This window comes from Erinaceus europaeus, chromosome 9, assembly GCF_950295315.1.
Source record: "Erinaceus europaeus chromosome 9, mEriEur2.1, whole genome shotgun sequence".
Taxonomy (NCBI): domain Eukaryota; kingdom Metazoa; phylum Chordata; class Mammalia; order Eulipotyphla; family Erinaceidae; genus Erinaceus; species Erinaceus europaeus.
Genome location: NC_080170.1, coordinates 61,876,490 through 61,897,857, shown reverse-complemented (window position 1 = coordinate 61,897,857; position 21,368 = coordinate 61,876,490). Strand labels below are relative to the sequence as shown.

Here is a 21,368-nt window from a genome sequence, read left to right as displayed (position 1 = left end):
CAGAAAGGCTTCTTCCTCCCTTTACTTCTTGACAGCCAGCATGGCATCCACTTCCTCCTCCACCTGCAGGGTGTACCACTGGGCAATGGGTCACCTGGGGTTGGCCAAGCATGTCTGACCAATGTCACAGCTCCACCCCGGTGCTACTGTAGCCCACAAAGACCTTACCGATGGCATCATTCTCGCCAATCTTGTCATAGTCGAAAACAGTTACCACCACTTGCACTTTCTGGATTTGCTCAAAAGGGACTTCAAAGCTAAATGACTCGTTGTAGTAGGGGTTAAGTGTGTTCTTTTTAATTGTTGTCTTTTTCTTCTTCAGTCTCTTGCCATTTTGCATCAGATGAATTTTCACATAAGGATAAGATAGGCCCCCCACATTCATCTTCTCCAGGTTCTTCGCCTTCAGAATGACGATAGTCAGCTTGCTGGCAGTAGGTACGTAGCAAGGGAAAAGCAGATATCACCCAGTTTCTCTTGCTCTTCCTTCTCGGCACTCTGCACATCATGCCACTCCTCTGTTACATGGCCGCAGTCTACCGTGTTCATGGGGACTTTAAATTCCCCGATGATGTCATGTTTGGAGAAGGCGTCAAAATCCTACACTGCCATCACCAGGGTCTTGCCGCCCAGTTCTGAGTAGGGAAACTTGAAGGTAAACTTCTCATTGAAGACAGGGTTAAAGGTCTTGCGATGGACTTTTGTCTCAAACTTCTTCTTCTTGTCTGGTAGCAGAAACACTTTGACATAAGGATCCGACGTGCCTCCCATGTCCAGGGCAGGCAGCTCAGCAGCCTGAATGATCCCCACCAGCAGCTGGTTATTTTGGAAATCGTAGTCCAGTGAGTATTGAAGTTTCCCCAATTTCTCCTCCTCTTTGGGTTCTTCCTTTTCTTCTCCATCAGTCAGTCCAGTTTCAGCATCGTCATCCTTAAGGGCCTGATCTTTCATGGTCTTGCCTAGGTCTTTCACGTCTTTCATGTTAATGGCATTCTTCCCTCCCTTTTCCTTTCCCTTCTTTTGTTTTTCTTTTTGAACAAGCACTTCTTACAGATGCAAAAGCAGCAGGTCAGGACTAAGAGGACTGCGACAATGGCTATGGCAATTAAGGCCCACTGTGGCAATGAAATCTTATGCAGATCATTCATAAACTTCTTCAGTGTGGAGAAGGTATCTTCCTTCCCTTTGCCTCCAGGACTGGCGGGCTCTGTGGCATTGTATGGGAGCACAGTGGCCACTGGGGTGACAGATATAGCAACACCCAGTATGTACAGGGTCATTCTAATTATTCAGTGGGATGGTACACGTGAAAAGCTGATCAGGAAGCCTGAAAGAGAACTTGTGTTCTGTGCCTGTCAGCCACCTTCATTAGCTTTGCTGCACTCCTCTCTGACCCTGGGTGTTTTCCACTTCTTCTTATGTGCACTTATGGAACATCCCAGTATTTCAGTATATTTTGATACTTGTTAATCCCAAATTAGAGACTCTAATCTATACACAGAAATATTTCTTTGTCAGCTGGAGTCAAATCTTTAAAGCAGAAACCACTTTAGATCTGTGTTCCTCCTAATAGCTATTAGTGTTGGCAGCAACAATCACACTTACCATTTATCTAATGACTGCTATATTTATATCACACACCCTATTTACATTTTTCACATATTTTACGCAGGAAATCACTGTAACACTGTCAGACAGAAGCCACTGTCTCTCTTTCAGAGATAAGAAAACAGAAGTAGAATCGGTAATATATTAGATACCAATGCATTTAACTTGCCTTTAACATTTGTTTTTATAACTCTCTAGAACCAGGCCTGTAATAATAGCCTGGTGTAAAATGCTGATACTTTTGGACAGCCTGTGCTGTGGTAAGAGCCAGGCCAGTTGTTAGATAAGTAGGACATGGTCCCTGGCCTTGAGAGGCTTATGCTTTTAGCTGGTTAAATAGAAAGTTGAACAAACAAGACCATGTGATATTGCTATAACATCAGATCTCTGGTGATATGGGAACAGAAGAAGGGGCTGAGTTTTGATGGGTCAATGGACATCCATAAAGAACTCTAGGTAAAGGAACATGTGAAGAGGTGTGGGAAGGGCAGCAAGCCATAGATGATGGCCACAGATGATGCTAGTGAGCTTCATGGGTGGTTGGAGAGAAAATACATGAGTTGCTTCATTTCCCATGTAGGCATCTGCACTTGCAGTAGTGATAGGGAGTCACTGAAGAGCTTTAAATAGCTGGGGGCTGGGTGGGCACCACTGAAACAGATAGGCAATGACATAATTAGACTTGAATCCAGAACCAAACACTTCAGAGGTAATCTGGAGGACAGTTGGCAAGAGGAAACTTTTAGAGTCTGATGTAATGGTTCAAGAGAGTAATGATGGTCTGAACGAGAAAGTAAGACCAATAAGGGTAGAGAAAATATTTTTGGGGAGATAGAAACATGAACTGTAGGCCACTAATTAACTATAAGCTTAAAGGAGAAATCTAAGCAGAGGTCAGATGTTTTTCCCAGAAATATTCTATAGTCATGTACTGAGCATGCTAATTCTGTGGTGATAATGAGAACAACTATCAATTAGGATGTAATTTTTTTTTAACAATTCAAGAGTCACATAACTCAGAGAATTACAATCTCTGTACTTTATTTGTTCTTGAGAACTCCAAGGGAATGATTTCAGTTCTTGAAGCTAGTGATACTGCTTAGCCAGGACTGCAAAGCAGTGTGGCACCAATGGCCACTGTAGGCTGCTCTGTCTCCCCACAGTACAACTTGCTCTAATAGCACTGCTGTGCTGCTCGTACCTTCAACTTAGCTGGAGGCCCTTTCTTTAGACTCCTAGACTGCTGGCTCTGAACTCCAAGGTCACTTTCTGAACCAAAGAAGAGACAAAGAGCCTTCTGAGACCACATATCTAAAGTAGGCCTCTCCCCTTTGCCAACCCATTAGCCTTTTCAATTACCCTCATAGGTCTTATCTCCGTCTGCATGTATCTTATTTGATTTTTCATTGGCCGTACCCTCTAATTAGAACTTCAACCCCATGAGTGCAGAGACCTGAATTTTTTTTGGACTTGCTCACTGCTACACCCTAAATGTACCTAGTAAGCTCTCAATAATAGCACTCAATTAAGACTGAATACCTTATCTATTTTTTTTCTGCTGAGAATACTGCCTCATATACTTCAATAATGTATTTTTAAATCTGTTAAGCCTCATGTAAATCCAGCAAGAATAATTAGGATTGTTGCATGCATAAAAAGATGGAACTCAACAAGGTTTTCTGACTTTGTCAAGTCACATAACTAGTAATTGCAGGTGCAATACATAGAACCTAATTTTCCATATGATTGATCATCATTAAAAGGTACAGACACAGAGTTTTTTAAATTTACTATCAAAGAGATAGTGATGAAAGGTCAAGTTAACTATAAAAGAAGTCATTACTTTATATTCAGAAGAAAAGGAAATAAATTTAGGTATTTAACATAGTTCGGGGGTTTTTAGGGTTTTGTTGTTAAGATTTTTCTTCATCAATACTAGTGAAAATAAATAAATATGAATAATAATAATAATAGACACAAAGCCTTCAAAATGGGAGAATCAAAAGTGATTCTACACATGAGAACAACAGAATATAAAGACATCAGTCTAATCTGTGAATTGACACAGTGCAAATAGTTATGTACTTAGTTTATTTGTCCTCTTTTTTCCTGGCTGAAACAGCATTTAGCAAAATGACAATTATTTCCCCCTTTCAATTTTATTCATTTCAGTTGGATAACAGCTTATCTGCTCCTTTCATTTATTTTTGTTAAGATCAGAAATGACATTAATTTGGGTATTTGTGCATGTACTAGTGCACTGAAGCACTGTAGCTATCATCAAGATACTAACCAAAGATAGTTAGTAGAAAGCATTTACAACAATTTTACACTGCATACTAGAAAATGATCTGTTTGGCAAGTGCATAAGAGTTCTTTATTTGTTCTTTTATTTTTGTTTTATGCAACAAAGTGGTTACAATCAAACAGCATTGAAAGGTCAGAAATCTATCCACTTTGACTAAATTTCTTCCAGAATATTGAAATTCCATTTTTATTATTAATCTATTTTGCTTTGTTTAATATTTATTTGCATATGTCAAACATTTTAAAAATACCTTGTGGGTTATTAAAATGATCTTTGAGCTCAAATAAACAGGATAACTTGGTTCTTTTTCTGACTAATTTACACATAAAATTTAGTAAGGTAGCAATGATTTACTCTACACAATGACCTATGATGTGCAAATGTTTTCAGAAGAGCTGAGCACTGTTGATTTCTCCTCCTCTCTGTATTGCCAACGGCATGAACTAAAATAAAAGATAAACAGATGTGAGTGCATGCTAAAACTACTGTTGAGAACTTTACAATAAATGATGCTGAATGAAATTTCTGTAAAATTGCTAAGGCTTCCTGGGAGTGTTCAATATTTGGCCTGAATTATAGGCAGGGTGATTTCGGGAGATAAAAAAAGAAAAGAAAAGAAAAGAAAAGAAAAGAAAAGAAAAGAAAAGAAAAGAAAAGAAAAAACTCACACATGTGGGTCACAGCTCGTGTCACAAAAGCCCCCTTCAGATAGAAAGGTTATTTCCCTTAAGTCTTGAAAGGATTCCACGGGATTGAAAAGTTGAATGGCAACATTTCAATTAAAAAGTACTTTCAATGTAGGTCAGCAAGTCAGAGAATTTCAAGCTGGAGGAAGACATAAGGATCATCAGACTCAGTTCCGTATTATATAAACCAGAAGACAAGGAACTAGTGGAGCTGAGGAGCCTGTGAAGGTCAGGGTTAATAAACAGAAGTACAAGACTGAAAGTAAATACCCGATTTCTGCTGTCAGCTGCAGAGACTACACACCCACCTCCACTCCCACTAACTGAAGGGGGGTTCCTTCTCTTGGGCTGTCCTGCCCCACACACACACACAAACACCGGAAGCACTGAAGATTAAACTGCACCTTCCACATCAAGGATATGACTGCCCAAGGCTCGCTTTCGTAATTCTAGCAGTAAACATGAACACCATTCTTCCTGGTGCTTCTCCTGAACTATATGCCCTAGGACATTGCTTTCAGGGTCAGATTTTTGAGGCATAAGATAAAAGTCCCCACCCCGATGCCCTGAAAGCCCTCTCTTATATATGTTTTTAATGCAACTTTTACTACTATTAAATAACATCAGGTTCACAATAGAGCTAGAGAAGTAGGACCATGGGCTACTAGCTTCCCTGCCACATCCAACAAAACCTAGCTTCCCTGCCACATCCAACAAAACTAGAAATTCACATCGCTGAAATAGATTTCTTTTTTACTGAAATGCTATCACTAAGTATGGAATTTATTTAGAATCCCTATTTTGTCTAATATTGGCTTATTTCTGTGCCAGGACTCAGTCCAGGATAACACACTACATTTAGGATAACTTGCCTTATTTAATTGTGAATATAGGACTGACAAGATAGCTCATCTGAGAAAGTACCTGCTAGGAAAGGCAGGCAACTCTGGTTTGAGCCCCTGGTATACCACTAAGGAGTACTAGGGCACTGTGGGTAGTTTTTTATGCTGTGGTATCTCTCCCTCTTTGTCTCTGTTTCTATTTGAAAAAGTCATCCAACAGCAGTGAAGCCCCAGCAACAGGGGGGAAATAAGGGGGTATAATTGTTGGACCTGAGAAATCATTCCCTTGGTAGTCTCTGTGCCTTGGCGTGTCTGTGGTCCAGGTTCAAGCTGTGATTATGTGGTCCACCATCACATGGGTATACCACATAATCAAAGGAAGCTGGGCCAGCTGGTGGCACACTCAGTTGAATGTGTATATATAACCATGCACAAAGTCCCCCACCTGCAAGAGGAAAACTTCATGAGGGGTGAAACAGTGCTAAGGTGTCTCTATTGATCTCTCCTTCTCTTTCTTCCCTTTCCATCTCTGATTCTTTCTATCTCTACCCAGTAAATGAGTAAACAAAGAAATACTATGTTAGAGAGAGAATCAAGCCAAGGAATTGCTGGTACTGGGGTAATTGTTACACTCTATGTCTTTATCTGAATGAAATATTATCCAGGTGTGGTGGATCACTCATGTATGAGGTATCAAATATATATACTGGTCCTTTTATATAGTGATCAAGTTAAGGGGCTGGCAGAAAGGCACAGAACATAGTGGATTAGCCCACTTCATGCACTATAGGAAGGACAAGAAGCTAGCATTAGCCTATCCCCAGAAATTTCACATGAAAAGTCGCTATTCCAGGGGGGGCAGGTGGCGGTTCACCCAGTTAAGTGCAGGTAGTACTAAGTGCAAGGGCCTGAGAAAGGATCCAGGTTAGAGCACCAGGCTCCCCACCTGCAGGGGGAATGCTTCACAATCAATCAAAAAAGTAGGTCTCTTCCTCTTCTTTCTCAATTTCTCTTTGTCCTACCCAATAAAAACTAAGTGAATAAACAAAAAAACAAATAAATTAAAATGGCTGCTAAGAACAGAGGATTCATAGTGCAGGCACCAAGCCCCAATGATAACCTTGGGGGCCTAGACCTCAAATAAAACCCTCTCTCCATTGTTACTGGTCATATATATCAGGAACAAAAAACAGACCCCTTTGTGGGCCCCCATAAGACCTTGCTCTCAACTTGGACCAACAATGGTAAAGAATGCTCCATCTTCCGAAGGGAGGCTAGACAACATACTCTATGCTACACCTGAGGAAGATGGGTCCTGATTTTGGGGCAGTTTGGAATGTTCCTACTGAGGACCACAGAATGTGAGGTTGGATCTACAGAGATGCAGAGGTCACATAGGGTCCTAAGCTGAATATGGGCCGTGGATCACAGTAAATCGATGGTGTTTACACTCAACAGTACTTATACATCTTTCCCATATTTGAGAGCTACTCTCTTCCCTGATCCATCTTTCTGGTCCTTTTTCCAGCCATGACATCATCTCTCCAGACAATAAATAGGATCCACCTGCATATCAAATTTCAGGCTTAGAAAAATAAGCAAACAAACTAGTATAACCATGGGCCCTTTGGAATATAACTAAAATATGCCTACTGGCTGTCTACAGGATGGAGACCCCCTCCAAATCTTCATGTGCACTACTCCAGCCTTTACATTCATTATTAGTCAACAACTTTTTGGCTTTATATGTTAACTCTCTTTTCATCCACCAAGTTTCAGACGCTAGTATGATGCCAGCCAGACTTCCCTAGACAGACAACCCCACCAATGTGTGCTGGAGCTCTGATTCCCCAGAGCCCCGCCCCACTAGAGAAAGAAAGAGGCAGGCTGGGAGTATGAATCAATCTGTCAACACGCATGTTGAGCGGGGAAGCAATTACACAAGCCAGACCTTCTACCTTCTGCATCCCATAATGACCTTGGGTCCATACTCCCAGAGGGTTAAAGAATAAGAAAGCTATTGGGGGGAGGGGATGGGATATGGAGTTCTGGTGGAGCTGTACCCCTCTTATCCTATGGTTTTGTCAGTGTTTCATTTTTGTAAATAAAAAAGAAAAGAAAGAAAAAAAAGTCACTAATCCTTGGAAAACATTCTAGCAGGGCAGGAAGACTACCTTGTCTTCTGCTCTTATGTTGGGCACCTTTGATTAACACTCTTTGGTGTCCTGTTTTTCTCCTTGGGGAATTACACATTTATATTTGTAATGCAAAACCAGAAAGAGAAAATCATGAAATTAAGAACAAAAAAATCCTGCCAAAATGAATGAGTTAAACCTTACAGCCAATCACTCACTCACAGAGGGATCTCAGAGTTAATTTCCCAGCTGGAAAATGACCTGGGAGTGGACTGGTGGATGGTTCCAGACAGTTTCTTACCAATGCCCACCTTCCTGCAAATATGAATGTCCAGTAGTACAAAAAGAAGGCACTAGAGAGTTCAGAAAGAGCAGTGATTTCTTCTGCAAAAGTCACAGGGCAATTTATTGGGAGATGGAATGTGAGTACAGCCTGGACCTTCATCAAGCCAAGAGGATAATGCAGTGACAGTGTTAACAGATGATGTCCTTGGTGTGAATGATGCCCCACCATATCTCTCCCCAGTTTGTCTTTTCAAAAACTGCACTGTAGCTACAGAGAAGCAGGAAGAAGCACAAGAAGTCTTCCTGGCACCACCTGGTTGTCAGAGGTTGGATAGAGTGGACGCTGCTAAGACTGTCACACAAGTCCTGCATAGCTTGAAAAGCACTGACAAGTGGTATCCTGCAGCCAGTCCACTCTTATTATTTCCACTATAGGAATCACAGTCAAAGAATTGACGGAGCATTTACTGTGCTCAGACACCCTGCCAAAGGCTTCTGGTACAAGCCATGGTCAAAATGCTCCCACAGCAGTGCAGGTGGCAAAAGAATACCCCGGTCTTCATTTCTTCTCATCCTATTTGTAGTATTGTCCCTGAGAATGGGACAGAATTACAGTTTTGTGTCGGGCTGGGCTAGCTTCATGGATGGTAGAGAGAGACAACCAGAGACTCATGCCTGAGTGGTACACAATTCAGTCTTTATTCAAGTGGAACGTAGCACCATCTAAGCTATCTCTAATCATAACCCTGTCCTTATATATCCTGAGGTGGAAGTGTCATATCCAAAGAGGATGTACGTAGGATAGGGGGTGGGAGAAGGAAAAAGCGTGCAAAACAGTGAAGATTAAACCAATGCCCTGGAGGCAGGGCGGTGCTTAGTTAACAGTGGTTATATAAATAGAATACAGTGTTAAGCAAGGGGGATTAAACCAATGAAACAGAAGGGGTCTTAGAAGCAGAATTTAGAAGCAGGCCAACATTTCCCCCTTTCTTTTTAACTAATGGCCACAGTATCAGGAGTGTGGGGTGAAAGAAACCTATATCGTACAGGCATTTTCAAAAGAGCTGGCAGAAGACATGGATGAACAAGTTAGAGAGCAACAAGAACCAGTGTGATGCCAAGGGGAGATCTGAGGGGGTGTTTCCTGCCTCAAAGGGCAGGGACTATCAGGTGAAAGGGCATTTCTTGCCTCTGGGGGCATTCTTTCTTCTGGGGGTGTTTCATGCCTCAAAGGGCATTTCCTGCCTCTGTAGGCATCTCTTGCCTCTGGGGACATTTCATGCCTCAAAGGGAATTTCCTATATCTGTGGGTAGAGCCTGCAGGCAAGGGGGCAGGCTTCTAGCTGCAAAGTCCATGGACTGCTGCAGTCAGTCTTTGAGAAACCCAGCAGCATAAAGGGAAACTTCTGTAAAGTTGTGTACAGTGTCCAAGAGGTGTGCCAGTAAGTTCGATAGAAGTGTCAGTCCAAAGCAGATGACCACGGATGAAATGCCAGGGGATGAATCACTGCACATCTGTCTTGATGGGGAAGCTCAACCACTGTAATTCCGCTTTTCTGTCGAGAGTGAGCTCTAGGGTATGTGAATCTGTTTCTTCAGATCATGCCAGATCACATCATTGGTTTCGGGGGGGGCTGCTGTAGTCATGCCATCTTGTGGGTGATGTCAGAGAACAGGGGTCCAATTGGATTTCATGTAGCATCAAGAGTCCCCAGAGGGTATCCTAGTCCAAAAAGCTCCTCGAAATTCCATTTAGGATGATTCTGATAGGATTTCCCCACTAAGGAAAGATAGAAACAGGCAGGGGGAATTGTTGATTGACCTGCTAATGTTCATGTCCAGAGGAGAGGCAATTTCCTTCTACCTCCTGCACTCCATAAACAATTTTAGTCCATACTCCTAGTGAGGAAAAAAGAACAAGCTTCCAATGAAGGATATTCAATTGAAGTACGTAACTCTTGTGGTAGGACCTGTATGGAATTGTACCTGTCATCTTATGATTTATTAATAACTAATAATTTTAATTGTATTTTTGGAGATAGAGTTTTACATCTATATTTGAGCCATTATGTCAGCCACCAATGCCCCAGTCCCCTTTTCCTCTAGTACTTTAGTTTCTATATTTACTAAATGTGATCTGTGGTATGACAATCATGAACTCTGGGGTTGTGAGGAAGAAGGAGCTGAGAAGGCACTGGGGATACACAGTGTACAATAGTGGAGGAGGACTTAAGTTGGTGGTGGGAGTGGTTTGCAGACGCCTAACATGGGGAGATAAGAAATTGTAGTCATGTGGCAATACTGCACTACAGTCATTTTTCTCATACTTGAACAATAAAAGAATCATGTGAACAGTAAAAAAGAAAAAGGAGAGAAGAAGAGGAGGAGGAAGGAAAAGAAAAAGAAGAGGAGGAGGAAGAGGAAGGAAAAGAAGAAGAAGAAAAGGAGGAGCAAGAGGAAGAGGAGGGGTAAGAGGAAGAAAAAGAAGAAGAAAGGAAGGAAAATATTATTTCTCCCAAAGGTGCAGGCGGTAGTAGAATGGGTTAAGCACACATAGTAAGAATATTCCTCCTGCACTCTCAGGTGATATTCCCACCCAGCAGGTAGCCTGAAACTTCTAAACTGTCAATCAGAGGTTGAAGAAGCCACTTAGCAAAAGAGTACATCTGACATCTGTTAGATCCTGGATTGGATCCCCAGCACCACGTGAGAACATCAAAGACACAAGTGGGACTCAGTGGTTGTTGGTGGGACCCTTTGACTTCTCTCTTTCTTTCTTACTCACTCATATACACTAACTCTCATAAAAATAAATAATTTGGGGCAGGGTAGTGCCTCAGTGGTATGGTTCATGTCTCCTGGATGAGAGGTCCTGGGTTCAATTGCTAATTCTGCACGAACATGCAGTGCTTGGGGATAGAAGACAGCTCAGTGGGTTGAATCCTTGCTTTACCATACCCTAGACCTTGCATTTGATGCTGGCACCATGGATAACACCAAAGGGATAGATGCTGGAGTGTGTTCTGGTATCTCTCCTCCTCTCTCTAGCCTTTCTCTATTCTACATACAAAATAAAAATAACTGGGCCCAGGAGAGTGTTCAGTGGTGTCACAGAGGCTTTTAGTTGCTTTCCCAGCACTAGATTAAGAAGAAAGTGTCACACAGATCAGGTTATATTGCTGTCAAGTGCCCTCCATGATTCTCTACTCAACTTCAAATAAAAGTATTATTATATTTCTTTTGAAGTAAGAAAAAAAGTCGTATTACCATATGGACCCACCATTGAAGTATGGGTGATAATATATCTATCTTGAAAATAACATTTTTGTGAAATTTCTAGGACTATATAAGGTCCGAACCCCAAACCCTTTGATGAGTGTCCCCTAAATACTGCCCTGTGCTCACATAGCTCCAATAACACTGACATTCTTCTGATTCTCCCAACAAGCCAAGGGCACCCCAAGTCCAAGGTGTATGCATAAACTGCCATGCTACTTAGTCCACTTTGAACATGTTCCCTGCACCTCACAATTAGTGAGTGCATTGGTACATTCCTGTCTTGGGGGTCCTCTATTCCCCCATTTAAAATAGCCCTTCTTGCTGTCCACATGCACTATATCCTTTTTCTTTGTAGCATTTCTCACCTCCTGAAAACTTACACAATCATTTGCTGGTTTATACTTAGTTGTCTTCAACCAGAATGTCAACTTAAAAAAAAAAAAAAGCAGACAACCTGGTTCTGATTCACAACCACTAATCCATTGAGGTGGACCTTAAGAAGGTGGCTTTTCCCACTGGACAGGTGAGGAAATTAAGTTTCCCAAGTCAAAGTGAAGTGCAGAAGCTCAAATAACGAAAACCATTGTCTTCACATCCCGAGAGGAGAGTACACAAAATATGTAGTTATGAAAAGGAGGAAATGAGACAAGCAGATAGCTTGCAATGTTCCCAGGATTCCAGGGCAACTGGGGGCTCAAGAGGAGGCAAGGCCCAGAGTAGAAAGTAGGCTGTGGCCACTCAGCACTAATTCTTCACTTCCTGGCAAGCAACTCTCCTTCACAGAAGCCTGTTCATTCCTCATGCGCTTACAGCAGCAGCCGGGTTGCAGATAATCAAGGATTCTGGGGGCAATTAGTTTTCATGCTTTGACAGTGAGCAAAGTTGGAAAGGTTCAGCATTTTAGAACAGACATTATGCTTGAGACCTGGACACCAGATGTTTCTAAGACCAGTCATTTTGATTCCTACTCCTCAGCCCTACAATCTCCATAAACACAGGCATCACCCCTGTGGCATACGCCTTCCTTCTTTCCTTCCTTCCTTCCTTCCTTCCTTCCTTCCTTCCTTCCTTCCTTCCTTCCTTTCCTTCCTTCCTTCCCACAAAGCCTCAGCCTGACTTCTTTTTTAAAATTTTTAAATATTTATTTATTTATTCCCTTTTGTTGCCCTTGTTTTATTGTTGTAGTTATTATTGTTGTTGTTATTGATGTTGTCCTTGTTGGATAGGACAGAGAGAAATGGAGAGAGGAAGGAAAGACAGAGGGGGAGAGAAAGATAGACACCTGCAGACCTGCTTCACAGCCTGTGAAACGACTCCCCTGCAGGTGGGGAGCCAGGGGCTTGAACCGGGATCCTTAAGCCGGTCCTTGCACTTTGCACCACATGCGCTTAACCTGCTGCACTACTGCCTGACTCCCTTCAGCCTGCCTTCTATTCCTATCTCCCTGAGCACCTGGTTAGGAGAAGAAGCCTAATCAATCTCACTCTTCTCAACAGGCAGTGTACTTCATCAGGCCTGACCTGGTGTTCTTATCTATCAAATGTGGAGAATGGAGTTCTCTACAGGATAATTAGGATGAGCGGGCCAAATCGAATGGGATTCTTTATCTTAACAGCATACACAGGTGCTGATTTTCTTAAGCTTTAAAAATAAGAAGGAATTATGCTCTGAACCTTTTGGGGGCTCATCACTTTTCTTGTCAAGGACCACAGTTTTAGAGAAGAAACCATTCAGGTTTTGATTTTATTCTTTCAAATGGTAGCATTTAACAGAGAAAGGGGATTAAATTCTACATTCCCACTAGGGGATAGTAAATAATTTAATTTTATCAATCTAATCAGAAAAGACCACATTATATTTTGAATTCATGCTACCACTCTGTGTCAATCTAATACTAGTGTCTGCTTGTTCTAAACATGACTTTATTCAGTGGTCATTGCATAATTTACTATGATCTAAGTATTTTGAAGTGTTTTATATAGATGATCTCATTTTCTCCTCAAAATCTTTCTATTATATTTCCACTATTTTTTCTGAGGCAACAGAGTTCAATCCACTTGTTCGAGATCATACAGTTGAGCGATGGAACCAATAATTGTGCCTATTTGCTGGGACTGATGTGTCACCTCACTGTTTCCATGTGTTGAGCCAACATGAGCATGAATTCAAATGCTCACCTATGCACTCATGCATCCATCCAGCCATGTATCCATCCAACGTCTTGGTCATGCATCTACATATCTGCCCTTAAATTCATATCTATTTATGCATCTATCCATGTGGCTATTCACATATCCACTCAAGTATTTATCCAGGCATCTATCAAAGTAACTATCCATATACCCATGATACATCGATCTAGGCAACCCTCTACACATCCATGCATACATACATCCATGCACGTACCCCTGCAACCACTCATTCATGCATTTATACATCCATACATCCATGTACTACCAAGTACAGTATTCCATATGAGCTGCTGGACAACAGAACTAAAACCAGACAATTCTACTCTTACACAGTGTCAAATCCAGTGTAAGGTAGTAACCTTCAACAAGTAACCAAGCAATTAAGAACATATTCCCAAACTACTAACTAAGACAAAGACAGAGGGTACAATCAGAGGCCAGGTGAGAAGTGTGGGTGAAAAAGAGAAGTCAGGGAAGTCTGTTTTATTCCTAACTTGAGAGCTGAGAGAGCACTGGCAGAGGGCATGGGCAGGAGGTTCTGTCTGGCCAAGGCTGTGTACACATGCTGAGGTGGCAACAGAGTCAGATCTGAGGATCAGGAAAACAGAATCCAGAAATTAGGGGAGGAGGGGAGAGAGAGAATGAACACTGTCAGAAAGTAAAATAGGGAGAGGGGAAGAAAGGGAGAGGAGGGCTAAGAAGCAGGGAGAGCTAGAGAGGCAAAGAGAAGAGGGAGAGGGTGGAGGAGAGACAGGGCAATGTACTTGCTAAAGTAAAGTCTTAAATTTGTGGCATGACTGTGGGTGTGTTTGCCTCTTTACCAGGCAGGTTTGAGGACTATTTATAAGATGATATTTGGATACAAAGCTACTGGAAAGCACAGTTGTGTGGGTGGGGCTAAGGTCATTTTTCAGTGGGGAGGCTTTAAGATAACAGATGAGTAAGACTAGGTGCAGAGAAAGAGCAGAATTGTCTAAAAATGACTCCCTTGACCCCCCCCCCCAATCCTGCCCCCACACTTCACCAGAGCTTGGGTTTCTAATGCCCCAGACACAGAGGGCAGGCCAGTGGTGCCTTCAGTGAGAGATGAATGTGTCTCAGAGCTCTGCTCTCAGGGGCCCTGATTGAGGGCAGTTCCCTCAACACTAGGAAAATGCAGGCACTGCAGTCTCCCTTATGTGGGTCACTGAGAAAGGAGACACAATCCCCATGCAAAAACAATTAGTTTTCTTTCTTAAAGATACATTAAAGTGATGTGCTGCACTGACATATTAATGGAGATGAGGTGGATGTAATAAGAAAATGCCAGTTAAATTCCAGGCCACTTTGATAGTCTGCCCAAAGGAAAAATACAGACACAGGAAGAAAAAAAGAAGAAGAAGAAGTCTGAGTCTTAGAGATACAGAAACTGCCCAGGGCAGGCTCCTAGAGGAAGTTTTCACACAAGGAAAAGTCAGAAAGAAACATAAGCATTGTCTTGTCATACTAGATGCTATCTCCCTCAAAAGTTTTTTTTTTTTTGCTGTTTTCTAAAATGGTTCAAGAAGTTCTTTATAAGACCCATTATCTCATTTATTTAAAATTCTTCAAACATGACTAAGATTTTCTTTTTCCTTTTTTAGAATAAATGTCTATTATTACATGTTCATAATCAAGAGAGAGACACTTAATACAAAAAAAAAAAAAAACATAAAGTAAGGCAAACCTACTACCTCTCTCCTGCATTTTTGAAGATGGACTATTCCTTGTACTAAATATAGTTACTACTCCACCTGGAGCTTGAACTCAGGTTTCTACCCATTTCTTGAAATCAAAGCCATATTCCATCATTTGGTGTCACTGCCTTAATAAATCTCTGTTCCTTACAAACACAACACAACAATAAAAGCACAGAAGCAAAATCAGCGAAATAGCTTATCTACTGCTTTTGGTTTAAAGTTTTTATCCAGAGAAACCTGAATATTTGTCATCTCTAAAACCTGTGCATAAATGTCAAAGGCAGCTAACTCAATGTCACCTAAGTCTAGGATTCTCTTGTAAATTGATATATATATATATATATATATATATATATATATATATATATATATATATACATGGCAGCACTGCTTTGGCATATAGTGGTGCTGGGGATTGAACTTGGGAGTGTTAGCACCTCAGGCATGAAAGTCTTTCTATATAGCTGCTAAGATTTTCCTCCAGTTCAGTAGACTTGGTATTCACAGAAATATCAGCATATTTTCAGTAATTGCTACACAGACTGAGGTATTTAGATGCTATCATGCATTTTTTGCAATAACAAAAGAAGGTTCAAAAGTATGTAGAAAATATGGTAAGATGGAACTTGGCTACCTAGCATATGCTATGAAATGACTTTGCTGATTTGGGTATCTCTAACAATTAGAGATGTGATCCTGATGATCTAGGAGGTGGTTCACAGGTAGAGTACAAGGTTCATACACATATGACCCTGGGTTCCATACCTGGGAACACTATGGGCAGTACCAACGATAAAAGCAGAGGAAATGGTACTCTGGTGTCTCTCCCTCTCTCCCACTCTAAAATAGAATACAGAATGAAACTTGAATAGGGGAGGTAACTCTACAGAAGGATGCATGTGCCAGATACTGAGTTCATTCTCTGGAACAGCATAAGGAAAGAGACATTGTACTATAATGTCTACTGGCCAGTCTTACTCTTTGTCCCTCCTTATTGCAAAACACTCTTAATGACACAACTAAGTTTCTGTTATCCCCAGGACACTTGCAAAAGTACAGTATTTAAGACACCATCCCTCTTGAACACCTGAAGTCCTGGTCATCATCACCGTTAACTGACTCTCAAGTGCCTAGGAAGATGTCCAGAATAAAAACAATGGTACAAATACATGTATATATACACACACATTTCCATCATAGAAGTTATGAAATTCAGTTCTTAGTTATATACATTTTATGTGTGCACTTGCATGTGAATATATATATATATATATATATATATATATATATATATATCAGACTTGTGGGCCAGGAGGAGGTGTACCCAGTAAGGGTGGATACAGAACCAAAACAAACAGTGCTAGGATTTCCAAGTGACATGGAACTTGATGGTCAAGCTCCAGCTTTCAAAGGACCTGGGTTTGAAACTGTGGCCACCACACTGCTATACCTGCAAGGGGAAAGTGTCCTTAGCTATGGAGTAGTGCTCTCTCCATCTCTCCCTGTCTCTGTCTACCCTTTGTTCTCTCTCTGTATCACATCCTTTATCTAGCAGAAAAAAAAAAAAAGTGGTCACCTAGAATAACAGAATTGTGAAGGCACTAAGGTATGGCAATAACTCTAGTGATAAACTAAGTAGATAAATAAAATATGCTAAGCAACTACTATATTTTAAGTTAGAATGTCATGTCCATATATGTATATGCATGTAACATATACTTACACATAAATTTACATAAAAACACACACATACATATATCAGAGCACTGTTCAGTTATGGCTTATGGTGGTGTCAGAGATTAAATCTAAGACTTCAGAGATTCAGGCCTGCTAGTTTTTTGTATGACCATTATGTTATCTCCTGGCCCCTATTATGGACAGTATCATGGTTTCATATATGGGAATACATCTAATAATCCAAACTCTAAGAAACAGAAAAAGTTATGAAGTCAATTTTCCAAAGGAGGAAACTAAGTAAAGTGGTTTCTTTTGTTAATTATAATCTTGGAGCAATGAAAGGATTTATGAAGACAGCTGCCTGTGTCTCCTCTCCTGGAATAGTTGGAGACCTTTGAAAGCTGGAGCTTGACCATCAAGTTCCATGTCACTTGGAAATCCTAGCACTGTTTGTGCTCTACATATACCTGAAGATGCCAATGTATTTTGGCTCGACATTGAAAAGACCAGCGAGCTAATGCTTACTTAAAATGTACTCTCTGCAACTGACTGACATTTTGAGTTCAATATTGACTTGGAAATAAAATTCGAGACCATTCATATTCTGTACTAGGACCAAATACCAGATGAATATAAATGGGAAGCATTTCCGTGTCTGCCATTCTTTTGGTATTTGCAGCATGGAAAGCAGCGGGATAGAAATAGTCTGAAATGTGGGCTCCTTCATTGTAAAACAATGATGCTGACACTAGGGTTCAGTGCCATTTCATCAAGGGAGCTGCAAGGGAGGGAGTGGGGCACAACAGCGAAAAGACAGAGAAAATAAAGGGGGAGGGGCAGACGTTCACATCCTGTGGATTTAAAATGCAGTCAACCTAAGCTTCAATATTTATTCCAACAAGAAAATTGAACCTCAAGTCCAAAAATGACTCTCAGCTCCCATTCTCTGCCCAAATACACATACATTTACATTTATGAGTGACTATGTGACTCTATTTACATTTGAGGCTCTAAAAGCTACATGACTGTAAATAGACTCATTTTTGCCATTTTTCCCACAGATTATATCTGCTTTCCTTCCTTGCCATTCTCCAAAGCAGGCAAAGTTCCGACGTGCAGAAAATGTAAATGATTTCTTTTCATAACAGCATTGGGATGTTCCAGGCCTAAGAATCAGCTCATGCTTATTTCAGGGAATTTGCTAAGTGATGCCTGTCCATGCTTTGTGCTAAAGGAGTACATTTCAACATAAGGAACCAATATGATATATTACAGTATCTGAGGTTAGAAAAAAAAAGTCAAGTCACTGCTTGAGTACACACAAGACCTCTGAATCAAAAGGCCTTGCAAGCAGGGTAAAGAAAGCCCTATAAACACAGATGAGGACTGAATACATTTCTCTGGGGAGGAACTTGGGGTGTGGATAGTAGCATGTTTGTTATGAACTTTGAGAAAGAGGAGTCAAGGTCAAGAACAAGATTTACATTTTCCCAAAGGGCTGATGAATACCTGATGAATACCTGTTGTGGGGGCCAGGAAGTGGTGAACCTGGTTGGTTAAGTGCACACATTGCTTTGGTTCAATCCTCTGGTCCCCATCTGCAAAGGGAAGCTTCATGAGTGGTGAAACAATACTTCAGGTCGGTCTCTACCTCTCTCTCTTCTCTTTCCATCTCAATTTCTTTCTGTCCTATCAAATACAGATAAAATAAAGTAAAATAAAATGAATACCTATTGTGGCACCTACCATGATCTAATTCTTCAAGACTCGACTGTCATGAGTAACAGATTTTATTCTAGAATGCCTCACTCCTCTAACTGTACACTTAAGTGGCAAGATAACAATGCATGCATACTACTTATGTCCTTAAATTTCCAGGGGTGTTGTATTTCACATTATCTCCTATTTAGGAAGGTATATCCAGATTTCTCCAAAAGGGAAAGAAAGATCTATCAAAAATACAGAGAAACAAACAAAAACCACTAAAATGTTTTTCCTGTCAAGTTATAAAGTTTTGGCATTTAACTTTCTAGAGTTTTCTTCTTAAGTTGGAAGAAATTGTACCCATGTGATAAGAACATTTTTAGAGAAAAATTTAACAAAAAGTTTGCTCCATGACCAAACATTCATTTCCTTAGTTTCATAAGCATTCAGTTTACATCTTGCAAAAGAAATACAGAAAGCCAAAAATAAAAATACTCATGATAAATACATATATTATGGTAACATCTGTGACAAGGTACTAGGGTAAAAATCCAAAGATATTTATGCTAATAGTGTTTTACTGCACATATCCCTGCATATATAGTTTAAAGTTGTCTTCTCATAGTTAGAGAAAGTTCATGGTCTATGACACTGAAATGTGGCCTGGCTCATGGGCCAACAAGAGAGCTCACCAGGATAGTACACAGACTTTGCCATGTGCATGACCCAGGTTCTAGCCAGGCCTCTACTGCACAGTAAGAGAGGCTATGGTATCTTTTCCTCTCTTCTGTCTCTCTCTTTCCACCTGAAAAATGGCTCAGAGCAGTGAAGATACAGTGAATATGTACATATATATATATATATATCTTTTAATGAGTATATATATATATATATATATATATATAGAGAGAGAGAGAGAGAGAGAGAGAGAGATTGGAATGTTGACCTATGATCTGAGAAGAGAAATTGAGAGACAAGGAAAAAATAGAGAAGCTATGCTGAAAAGGAGAGGTTTAGCACATACCAAGTAAGGTATTTTCAAATGATGAATTCATATATATGTGAGGACTGAGGTAAATGGAAAAGAGGCAGAGAAGGAAATGCTCAATGTGAGCAGTAGATGAAGGGCATGATGTTACTTAAAGTTAAATCATGAAACTCAGACTGCCTATGTCCCTCATAATGAAAATGGTTCATGTTAGATAATAAAGTCAGAGTGCTTCTCATTAAAAGATAGCCTCATGTATAAACTGAACACAACAACAACTGGCTTAATTTGCTATGGTTGTTGATTTAGATGATTATTACAGAAACATCTTTGAAATCACAAAGGATGTTTACAAAAAAATGCAATTTTGTGGCATTTATTCTTGATTACCTCAATGGATGAACTGAAAGAAGAAAAATATAAGTACCACCTTTAAATAGAAAAATTAGAGAGATCAATTAGTAAAAAATTCATATTAATATCTATAAGGCTGATGCTAGAACAAAAATTTTTAGCTGCATTTCTCTGTTTAAAATTATAATTTTGAGTTTCATGCTATATTTTAAAGTTTAATTTATTTAATACAGTGATACAAATTATCTAAGATAGTCTTATTCATGGTGTAATTATTGTACTTTATTGTGAAGGACTGGTGGATAACTTGACCTTAAGATTTATATGTAGGGGCCAGACGGTGGTGCACCCAGTTACATGCACACAGTACTAAATACAAAGATCTGCACAAGGATCTGAGTTCACGCCCCCACAAGTGGTGAAGTAGGTCTGCAGGTCTGCAGGTGTCTGTCTTTCTCTCTCCCTCTTTATATCCCCCTTCCTTTTCAGTTTCCCTCTGTCCTAACCAATTTTTTTAAAAATAGAAAAAAATAACTGCCAGAAGTAGTGAATTTGTAGTGCTAGTACCAAACTCCAGTGATAACCCTATAGGCAACACACACACACACACACACACACACACACACATACACACACACATACACACAGACATACACAGTGATTTACTATCATAACTCATATTAACTCAATATTTACTGTAAACTAATTTTAGAAAATTAACTTTTTTAAAAATTCAATTTTCTATTGTCTCTCAAACTTATCTTGATGAGTATTTAATAGGGGAAAATGTCAATTTTTCTTGATAATCCAGAACACATTTTTGAAAAGTACATATTTAGCAATATGAAGATTAATCAGTGAAATTATGGTATTCTCATATATTCATTACAATTAAGCTAAAATCAGTAATGGCACAGAAAAAATGCTTACATCTTATAAATTAAAAATTTACAAGACAGTGGAATCACAATTTAAAAGAAAAAACATCTGTTTATATGCTTAAACATATGGCGGACTAGGGTTGGTACAGTGGATAATGCATAGAAGTCTCAAGTATAAGGTCCCACGTTCAAACTCCAATATTACAAGTGACATATCGATGATTTATTAGCTGTTTCACAGAGTGCCTAAGTATTTAAAAATGGTTATTATAATCTTACAAAATATTTTGAAAACAAATGGATGGCAGGCTTTATTTCCAAGGACAACTGACAGAGAAAGTGCATAGTATATGTAGTAGTTGAGATTCTAATTTGCTGTGACTGGATGTAGTACATTTGTCTAAAACATGATCTCAAAAATGTTATAATTAGGATAGAAGATAGTTCACTGCATAGGCTGTATGTCTTGCCACGTGCAGGACCCAGGTGTGAGCACCAGTACCACATGGAGGTGCCAAGGCACCGGAGGAAACTTCAGTACTGTGACTCTACTCCCTCTCTGAAATTCAAAAAAAGAATAATAGCCTTAGTCCAGGAACAGTGAAATCATGATGTCTCAATTCACATATACACATAAGAAATTAATAAACATTAATATTCTTTAAACTCTAAATTATTCCAACTATTTGATGTATTTTCAGTGTACCAGAA

The 21,368-nt window shown here is 40.0% G+C and overlaps 1 pseudogene; it reads right to left on the bottom strand.

Moving 5' to 3' along the window:
• Positions 1–19: 19 nt before the first annotated feature.
• Positions 20–1,223, bottom strand: LOC103118424 (synaptotagmin-1-like; annotated as a pseudogene).
• Positions 1,224–21,368: the final 20,145 nt, after the last annotated feature.